Source organism: Helianthus annuus, chromosome 5, assembly GCF_002127325.2.
Source record: "Helianthus annuus cultivar XRQ/B chromosome 5, HanXRQr2.0-SUNRISE, whole genome shotgun sequence".
Taxonomy (NCBI): domain Eukaryota; kingdom Viridiplantae; phylum Streptophyta; class Magnoliopsida; order Asterales; family Asteraceae; genus Helianthus; species Helianthus annuus.
Genome location: NC_035437.2, coordinates 147,017,647 through 147,026,552, shown reverse-complemented (window position 1 = coordinate 147,026,552; position 8,906 = coordinate 147,017,647). Strand labels below are relative to the sequence as shown.

The window sequence follows — 8,906 nt, the reverse complement described above, 5'->3', positions numbered from 1 at the left end:
GCGCTTGACTTATGGTGATTAAGAGTGAATGTGTACGAATGTGAAATGAATAGTTTATTGATAAGTGATAATGTTGGAGTTATGTCGTGTACGTATGTAAGATGATAATTTTGATTAAGTGAATGTTGAACAACGCGGTTGTCGAATGTAGAGTTATGAAAACATAAGTATGTGCATATTGTGTATGTGACTAGGTGATCATGTAGTTGTATGTGTTATACAACATTATGTATGAAATTAATATGATGTCATTAATATGGTCTATTATATCAACATAAATGCATGTTCGAAATTGGAAGTTATATGCTAGAAGGTTGACTTTCTGAAAGTCAACAGAGAATCCATAGCATGGTTAGACATTTTAACACAAATATAAGAATCGAGAGATCATGGAATATGTGTTAGATCAATTATGTGTTATGTGTGATAACGAATTTAGATTTCAAGGATATTGAAACTATGTGGTTGACCAATCATGTCGTATGCGTGTTAGTGAAAGTCAATGTAGATAAGAGTTGGAAAATGTGTGTTAATATGAATGAGCATGAATACTAACATTATTATGGCATGACGGCATGAAAGAACAGGAACCACACTAGCATGGACCAAGCATGGAAGGCTAACGGGTCAAGATGAGGCAAGCAAGCGGGTATGAACACGGATGCACAAGGTAAGTGATTTCCGTAATCACTTCTTAGTTTGTTTAAGTAATATAATGTTTTAATTAATTAAACATGATGTTGAGATCAAATATGTGATGAAGTCCTTCGTCGTAAATGATGGGAATAAAGTTGACCAAAACGCCCTTGATGGGTATATTGGGCAAACGATCTTAAAAGTAGTTTAGAAACAAGCTAATCGATTGGTGTAATGTTTTGGTCAAGTATGAAAGTGAGGAGTATAGGGTTTTGTATGTCGTAGACCTTTTTATGCACGAATACCCATAACGTGTAACACCCCAAAGATAAAAGACACAATATGTAGTAATATCGTACCTAAATGTGGGATCCTAAAGAATATGTAGTAATATGGTACCTAAATGTGGGATCCTAAAGAATATGTAGTAATATGGTACCTAAATGTGGGATCCTAAAGAATATGTAGTAATATGGTACCTAAATGTGGGATCCTAAAGAATATGTAGTAATATGGTACCTAAATGTGGGATCCTAAAGAATATGTAGTAATATGGTACCTAAATGTGGGATTCTAAGTTAAGAATTTCCTTAATCCGGAGGTAGGATTTTAAGTTAATATGATAGAATGTGAATTTACAAGCATGTAGGAAGAAACGAGAGGTTAAACGGATAAACGGTTCAAAAGTTATGCGCGTTTTAGCGCGTACGAACGACAAAACAACATCAGTTTTGCCAGACGCCTTATTTAGCTGTATACGGGTGTTTCTGGCTACGGGTAAAGGCAAGGCCCGTCGCCGACGCCTCTAGGGCCGTCGCCGACGGCCTCCCCAAGTCTCAAAAGCTAAATCTTGTTATTTAAGTTGATTTATGTATCGTAGGCTTCGGTTTGTTACCCGTGGACTACGGCGGGTTTTCTAAACATGATTTGATCGATCCTTAGATGTTTATGGGCTATAAATCAAAGTCTAAGTCCCATGTAAATATTGTATGATTATGTAAAGATGTAGGAAAGGTATGTACGTATGTAGTTGTGTATGTATGTATGTGTAAAGACATATATGAGGGTATGCACGTAAGTAAAGTTGTAGGAAAGGCATGTGTGTATGTAGATGTGTATGTATGTTTGTATGTAAGTACGTATGCATGCATGAATTGATATGTTCGAATTTTAACGTTACTAATTATGCGTTTGAGGTCGGTATGTAATGCAGGAATGAGTACATCGGATTCTTATGAAATTTAAGCCCAACCCGGAATAAGAGGATGAGTAAGGATAGTTGGATGAACTAAAGTTAAATTGTCAAACGTTATTCAATCCTTAATTATATGAGTTTTAATGTTATATGATGTTTTCGTTGACTAATGGCTAAGTTGTATGCGACGCCCACAGGTGATACACGGACTTCTTCTGCTACTTAGGAGGTGAAGCGGACGTAAATCGAGTCAAGAGCAAGGATTGCACGGATAGATCGACCATATAGTTGAAATATGTAACGTCTAGAAATGTGAAATTTTAGTATGAATGTTGTGAATTCTTTTATAGAACGTTTAACATTTTAGCTTTTGGAACCTTCTCGAAAGTAATGTCGTTAATAAGGAAGGGAATTTTTAAAGCTCTTTTCCGCTGCGTCATTTTTAAGGTAAAACGTGTTAGGGCGTAACAGTGTTAGAATTCATATTATAGTTTCTACCACCCCCTCATTGACCTTGTACCGTATAAACTTCTTCACATTGCCCTTCCACTGTTCCTTGGCAATTCTCAGCCACATGACCTATTTAATTGCAAATAGCACAAACATCATAAATTTTGTTAGTGCATTACGTCTATTGACTTCGCCTTGTATCATGTAATAGGATAGGATAGAATATCTTGTGCACGAGGTTCGAGAAACAAAAAGTGGTGGTTTAGCAAGGAGGTCCGCTTATATGGACATTGTCCATATAAGCGAACCACACAACCAACACAGGTCCGCTCATATGACATGGTCATATAAGCGAACCATATCATTCACTCAGGTTCGCTTATTTGGACGTCCACATAAACGAACCAGCCACACTATAAATAGTGCACAGGTTAGTTCATTTGGCAACGGACCTGATTATGTAACGAAGTGCTGTCAAATTGCTTTAAGGTTGTAAACATTGTCAAGATCAATAAAGTGAAGCATTATATTTAGTTTGAGCGTCTGATTCATCGATTCCGCCTTTGAATTAGATAAACGACTCTTCTGATCGACTCATTCATGGTCAACGACGATCCAACAAGTGGTATCAGAGCTCAGGAGGAAGAGTTCAGCTCAAATTAGATTCATTTTCTATCTTCTACACCTTCTTTTTCAATTTGGACAAGATTTCACAGTTAAAATCGGACAAATTTTTCACAGATTGTGTATTAGTGGACAATAACAAATCCTTGAAACTTTCAGACTAAAATTCGAAATAAAAATGGATAAAACAACATTCGGATGTAGGTTCGTTTTTCCGGACAGTAGATAGGTTCGCTCCAGTGTACATAAGTTGACAGGTCCGCTCGTAATTCATTGATAGGTTCGCTCGAAATACAACTGGTTCGCTCAAAATAACCTGTCAGGTCCGCTTATTGAGCCACATTCTGACTAGGTCCGCTCGAACGAACTCTACCTGGTCCGCTTTTTCAAACATTGTGGTTCGCTAATCTGGACAAATAAGGGTTCGCTTATTTGGTCCAACAAGGGTTTGCTCATTGGTAACTGATTTGGTCCGCTTATTTGTCAAATAGTTGGTCCGTTCATTTGTCAAATAGTTGGTTCGCTCATTCAGTCAAGTTGACGGTTCGCTTATCTGTCCAGTAGGAGTTCCGCTTATTTGTCAACTTGGGATTCGCTCATTAGTGTAATCTGATTTCGCTCAAGTATTTCCAGATTTCAAGACATGGGTAATGATGATCATGATGCCTGGTGGCGAAGAGACTATGCAAGATGGGAAATTAGAAAGTTGAATGACCCATTTCAAGAAGCCAAGAAAGCTGAAAGATGGAATGAAGAGTTGGAGTGTTACATGGATCCACTAGGAAATCCAGTAGTTGATCCGTCAAAAGTGGATTTTGATGCGGTAACCAATTTGTTTCCAAGTGAGGGAACTTTCAACACACGAAGATTATCTGATAAAGAGTATTTGCCAGATTTGGAGAGAAAGATAAGAGAAGTTTGTTTAGCAAGTCTACCGAAGGTGGTAGAATTCAAAAAGAGAACAGAAGAAATGGTGAAAAAGATGGTTGAAGACATAAAAAGGGAAGCTTTTGGAGAAGTCAAAGCTGATGCAGATAAATCTGAAAAAGATGGAAAAATTCCAGATGATGATTCAGAAAGAGCTCCAGTTTTTGATCATTCATGCTCATCTGATGAAGAGCGTGATGATGATAGCAAAAAGGCTGATAATGAACAGATTCTGGAGTTACGCTTGAGTTGTGAAAAGCTGCAATCTGAAAATGATAAACTGTTAAATGATTTGAACAGTTTAACATCAGAAAACAAAGTTTTGAAAGAAACAGTTAAAAGTGAAAATGAAAAGGTTTCTTGGATCAAATCAGAAAATAAATTTTTAAAAGAAAAAGAAACAGAATTTCAAGAACGAATAAGAGTTTTAGAAAATGAGAAGTCGGTTTTTGAAAATGTTAAAATTGAAAATGAAAAATTAATCAAGTCACATCTTGAAAGAATATCTCAGCTTGAAAACGAAGCTAAAAATTCAAGGAACAAGATTGGTGAACTTGAAAAGAAGTTGAAAGGTTTTGTGACTTCATCAGATAGTTTGAAGTTTCCCTGTCCAAAACCAATCAACTCTATTCTAATAAGTGACAAGGTCACAAATTTTGACAAAGTCAAAATTGAAGATTGTGATGAAATATCTGATGATGAAATAGAAAAAGAAAAGAAAAGAAAAATATTTTTAGATTTACATAAAAAATTTCAAAATACTGTTTTACATTCTACTGAAGTAGGTGAATGCTCGAAGCAAAAACCTGTTAAGAAGAATGCAGAACAAAAACAAAAAGATAAAAATTTGAAAAATCCTAAAAATAAAAATAAAAGCTCATCAGATAAGTCATCCAATCATTATAAAAAATTACAAAAATTTAAAAATGAAAACTCACAAAGTGTTAAGTCATCCAATCATTATAAAAAATACAAAAATTTAAAAATGAAAACTCACAAAGTGTTGGTAATAAGTGGTGCAGGTTTGACCACAGTGCTCAAAAGACAAATCCAGCATTGAAGAGGAGAAATGAGTATAACCAAGCCAAACAATGTTATGATCTGAAGGTTTGGACTGAAAGAAATGAATGGTATGATAACAGAGTGTGCTACACCTGTCGTGTTAGAGGACACATTGCTGTTAACTGCCAGAATTGGAATTATGAAACGAGAAGGTGCTATGAATGTCATATCAGAGGACATATTGCCAGAGATTGCCCAAGGAGATCGATGGGAAGATCGAGGGTTGAATTTCAGAGAATGGTGAAGAAACCAGTCTACGTCAAGCCTAAAGAACAGAAGGTTCAACAACCTAAAGTTCAGGAAGCAAAAGTAAAACTTTCACAGGGGCAAAAAGACAGACTGAGGAAAAAGAGAAAGAAAGCTCGAGAGTATTTGGAAATAATTTTGTCCTCGGGTTCATCCATTGGTAAGAATAAGAGTTCTGATGAATCGACTTCCTCGATTGCACAGTCAAGCAAGACGGGTTCATCAGATACAAATTTGAGGACAAAAGAGAAAAATGAGAAAAAGAAAAGTGTCGGCGATGAATCTGACAGATCAAAGTCAGACAAGCCACACTCAGGCAATGAATCTGATTCCACAAAATCAGAAGAGCCACAACTTGAGGTAAGAAAGGAAGAAACAATTCCTTTAATGAATGATAAGGATTTTCCACCATTACAAGCCGCGAACAAAAAATCAAAAGGTGTTGATACTGGAAAAATGTTTAATAGCAATGTTAAACATATTTTTAGTAAGATGGCTGATGGTAAGGAAAAAGGAGTAACAGAATTTTATGAAGAAAAGAGAAAAGCTCAAAATACGCCTAAGACTGGTCAGGCTTGGGTGTCAAAATTGGTTGGTTAAAATTCTGACATGCCGGAGCTTCCAGGTTGGTAAGCGAGAAGCAGGTATCGGCATTTTTCTTGAGAAATTCACAGGATGGTAACTGTGATATTTCGATCTACTAGTGGGAAATCAAGGACATTAATTTGTACTTGATTTTCTACAAGTGTTTGTGAAAATTGATCTTATATTGTTAAAATTACAAGATGATGATGTAAACCCCTAACCTTCAAATGGTTGGAAAGCAAACTATTTTTCCAGAAAAACCATTTTGATTAAATCAAACTTAAGTGTTTTGAAATCATAATGGGGAAATAGTTTGTTGTAAGGGGGAGTGTTGATTGAATACGCCGAAACCCTCACGGCTGAACAAGCATGATTACTGTCACAGATTGAAAAACGGTTTTCTAACTGTCAAAATCAATGGGTTGTAAATCATGGGGGTACTTGATAATAGATTTTCTGCAAATCAGAGCACTTTAAGCAGAAAATGGATGGCGAGACAAAGTTCTCAGTGTCGGTTTGTCAAATTTCTTTAATGATTTTGCATTTTAGGGGGAGAAAAATTGTTAGAAAATACAAAAACATTAGAAAATTTGAAAAAGCCAAAAACATGATAAAATTCAAAAATTTGAGTTGTTGCGTAAAAAAGAGGAAATGATAGTACATCAGTAGACAGTTACAATATGCTAAAGAATTGTAATGATTAAATAGCGTTAAACAGTCTCACTGATGATATGCCGATAGGTTTTTATACACTTAGTAAACTTTTTCGGGATATAAACCTAAATTCAAACACTTGCTTATTTCGTGGGGAACACTACTTGGATATATAGGTAACCCCTGAAATCTCGTTTGAAAGGTCCCATATTCTGAGATACTAGGTCTTTATACTCAGTGATATCTGGGGTATTATTCCGGGACTTCTGCTGTATGGAAGTACTGACCTAGTACCCGAATAATACTTTCTGCAAAATGCTTGAAACACAGCATCGCCCTCAGCAAGCTGATGAAACAATAAAATTGATAGTCGCTGCTGTTGTAATTAAAAGATCCTCTAAAGGGGACACACCAAAAGTCGAGCCGTCATCTCTCTGCTGAACGGAAGTTCTGACCTGAGCTCTCACGGTTTCGCATTTAACCCCTTACAGATATCATCTGTGGTATACTCACCTGTAAGACTGAATATCTGGGATTCTGGATACGGGAGTATATTCAAAAGGTGGGACACATGAATGAGTTTAAGTTCTTAAAACATCTAATTCGTATCCTGAATCAGTTGAAATTTGTATGAAAATTTAAGTGGATCAGTATATCGACAATCTAAGTGAATTGTTTAGTTCTTAATGTGTAATTAAGCTCAACGGTACTTGTAATTTGTCAAAAACTGATATGATCCTCTGACGCATACTCAAACAAAAATATTATTTGTAAATATGTTTGCACATATTTCTTATTGCTTTATATTTTCAAAAAAAAAAAGATTTTGATTTCTGCTTTATTTTCGACAACCGATGTCTGAGTTGCTGAGTTTCAAAATCTAAGTAAGTTGATTGTGTTTCTGAAAATAAAACAGGTTCATTAAGTTGTAACTTGATATTATAAATCAAAAATTTCAAAAACAGTTTGTGATATCTTCAGGGTCATTAATTTGAACTTGAATGATTAACTGAGAGGGATTTGGATGTGTAGATGGTTAAAATCTTTGTAATAGAGATAGTTTACGATCCGGTTTGTTAATATTGTCAAAACTATGAAGTTTGTTGACAGGGGGAGTGTATTAGAGAACATGTTTAATGATTTCGAAAATATTGTTACTTATGAATGTTTGAGGATTACAGGAAAGATCCAGACTACGATCCCGAGAGCCGAGTCTAAGGGGGAGTCTGATGACAAACTGAAAGTGAGGAAGAGCTTATAGCTGGAAAGCTAGGTGTCGATCCCTAAAAGCACGGAAGCTTGACGAGAGGGGGAGCCAGCTGACGATGAAAAGTTGATGTTAGAGCTAATGGAGAGATCTTGGTGAAAAAGTCAAATAGAGAAAGATTGAAGGTTACTTACATTGTTACAATCTGAACAAGATGGCAAGATGATCAAGACTGAAGAGGTGGCATAACAGAGAATAGTCACTGAAGACTTCGTCAATATCCGAGGGGGAGTCTGTTAGTGCATTACGTCTATTGACTTCGTCTTGTATCATGTAATAGGATAGGATAGAATATCTTGTGCACGAGGTTCGAGAAACGAAAAGTGGTGGTTTAGCAAGGAGGTCCGCTTATATGGACATTGTCCGTATAAGCGAACCACACAACCAACACAGGTCCGCTCATATGACATGGTCATATAAGCGAACCATATCATTCACTCAGGTTCGCTTATTTGGACGTCCACATAAACGAACCAGCCACACTATAAATAGTGCACAGGTTAGTTCATTTGGCAACGGACCTGATTATGTAACGAAGTGCTGTCAAATTGCTTCCAGGTTGTAAACATTGTCAAGATCAATAAAGTGAAGCATTATATTTAGTTTGAGCGTTTGATTCATCGATTCCGCCTTTGAATTAGATAAACGACTCTTCTGATCGACTCATTCAGGGTCAACGACGATCCAACAAATTTGGTTAGAAGTTTGTACATTACCATCATCAACCGCATGCACTTGTGTTCGAGTAACGGCCGGTCGTGCTCTCCTTGATGCTTGGGCTTTTCTCTTTGAAGTAATGGCCATTTGTTCCAAGAACTCCCAATCATCATTCTCATAATTGGTTCCAAAAGTCCCATTTGTGATGGACATTAAAATTCGTGCATCTTCGGCACACAACCCTTCATGAAAGGCGTTCATCAACTCCCAAAGCTCAATTCCATGGTGCGGACAATTTTTGATCATCATATTTAAGCGCTCGAAGGCTTCATGGAACATTTCGCCTTGTTGTTGTTGGAAACTTCTCAACCCTTTCCTAGCATCATTGGTCTTTTGGGCGGTATAAAATTCGTCTAAGAATGTTTGTTGCATTTCCCCCCAAGTATAAATAGATGCCGAAGGCAAAGTGTAGAACCACTTTTTTGCCTTATCTTCCAAAGAGAATTGAAACAAGACCAACTTCACATCATCAGCCGAAAAACCTTGACTCCCAAGAGTGTTACAAATTGAGTCATAGGCCTCCAAATGAAAATAAGGTTCCTC

The 8,906-nt window shown here is 36.5% G+C and overlaps 1 non-coding gene across 1 annotated transcript; it reads left to right on the top strand.

The window, feature by feature from the left end:
- The first annotated feature begins 8,580 nt into the window (after nt 1-8,580).
- On the top strand, nt 8,581-8,686 carry LOC118492879. Its single transcript, XR_004894880.1, has one exon. It is a non-coding gene; the product is annotated as a small nucleolar RNA R71 (small nucleolar RNA).
- Nucleotides 8,687-8,906: the final 220 nt, after the last annotated feature.